We start from the raw sequence: 1,815 nt of genomic DNA on the forward strand, positions 1-1,815 counted from the left end.
AAAAAATATATATATATTAATTTATGTGTCTAAATTATTCCATTGTTCGTATATGCGATAGTTAAACACGTACGGCGATTTGTGGGACATACCCATGACGATTATTGGGCAAACTGTTATGGCGGCCCAGCGATAACTCGTACATTTGCGCCTTCTAATTTTCACAAAGGATTTTCTCAACAATGGCAGTAGGTATAAGAATTGTAGACGTTTTTATTCGTCACAAAAAATTGATTTAAAATAATCTAAAATAATAGTCACTCATTTTTCAATCTGAAAAATATAAATTTGCAAAGCCAAGGTTTGGTTAACGTGACGATTATTGGACCAACTATCTTATGTAATATAATCTCATAGAATGTATTAAATGTTGTAAAAGATTCTAATGTCAATAAAATGTAAAATACTTCGATTTATAATGTACGAAACTACAACAAACCTCTTACAATTATGATTATTAATTTAAATTATAAAAAAGACAAGAATGTAACATCGTAATAAAATCTTTCAATATTCAATTAATAAATATTTCTTTATACAGCAGACGATAAAAGTAGTACATTTCCAATATTTGTGATTTATACAAATATAAAGTATAAATATGTAAAGTATAAATTCTGTTCGCAATTATCACATACCATCTATAATCAATTACTCAAAAAGAAAAACAAGTTGTAACATTTATGTGATTTTTTAAAATAAAAGCTGAAAATTTAAATCACAGATTAATTTGAGTTGTGATTACATCGATCTGCATAATCTATCTTTTGTTACTCAAGAAAAACGATATATTTTTTAAAGACGATATTTAATATAAAAAACGATATTTTTTAAAGAAAGTATCTTTTAAGAGCGTAATGAATATATAACATAAAATAGGAAACAAACACTCTGAATGATTAAGCTGGATCTTTAATGGTTAAATAATTCAGTATGAATGTTATGTACCATATGTCCAATTCTACAAACTATATGCCAAATGTAATTTTCAGCTTTAAAACATAATCTTAACAAGGGAGAATAGTAATATCACAAATTAAATTGACAAGCAATCTAAATAATATTGATACTGATAAGGCAAAAACCTTAATAATTTGACGCTGATAAACATTTTAAGATATGTAAAGTAATTTTATTGTGGATTATATTAGTTCAGCTGAGATTCGAATGCGAACCTCTCATATTCTGTGCGAACATCTTCATCACTTGATCACCGATTAAGGCTTCAATATTTTTCATAATATTTAAAATATATAGTAAGTAAGCATTGTAAGGCCGCGTGTATAAGTAATATTTCTATATATTATAAAACAAAAATCTCTCAAACAATCAATCAAAATGAGAAAACTTATTGAACTCCTTTGTTTTGCTCTTATCTCGGTGACTTTAGTCGTGGCACAGGATACTTGCAAAACACTCAGAATGTCAGTAAGTACCGTTGTATAATATTACATTTAAATGTAATAAGTTCACATACATATCTGGATTTTTTTATTAATTTACACATTTGTTTTGTTAAAACTATTAAATTAATATTATTTAATAGTATATCTTTTAAATAATATAAATTTTTATGTTTATGCAGATGGCGCAAAAGTTCACAAAAAAGTTCCAGACGTATATTAATGTAAGAACTGTAAATGCGATGATATTTAATATTGATTTGATTGATATTTATATTTTATATATTTATATATATAATATATTTTTACGTTAATGATGTATTAAACGTATGCCTTGTATACCTGTTTACTCCAAGTTACTCATAAGTAAACAGAATAAAAAAGTGGAAGATATTTCAATATAAAATGTTAT

This window comes from Trachymyrmex septentrionalis, unplaced genomic scaffold (genome assembly GCF_001594115.1).
Source record: "Trachymyrmex septentrionalis isolate Tsep2-gDNA-1 unplaced genomic scaffold, Tsep1.0 scaffold37, whole genome shotgun sequence".
In the NCBI taxonomy this organism is placed as follows: domain Eukaryota; kingdom Metazoa; phylum Arthropoda; class Insecta; order Hymenoptera; family Formicidae; genus Trachymyrmex; species Trachymyrmex septentrionalis.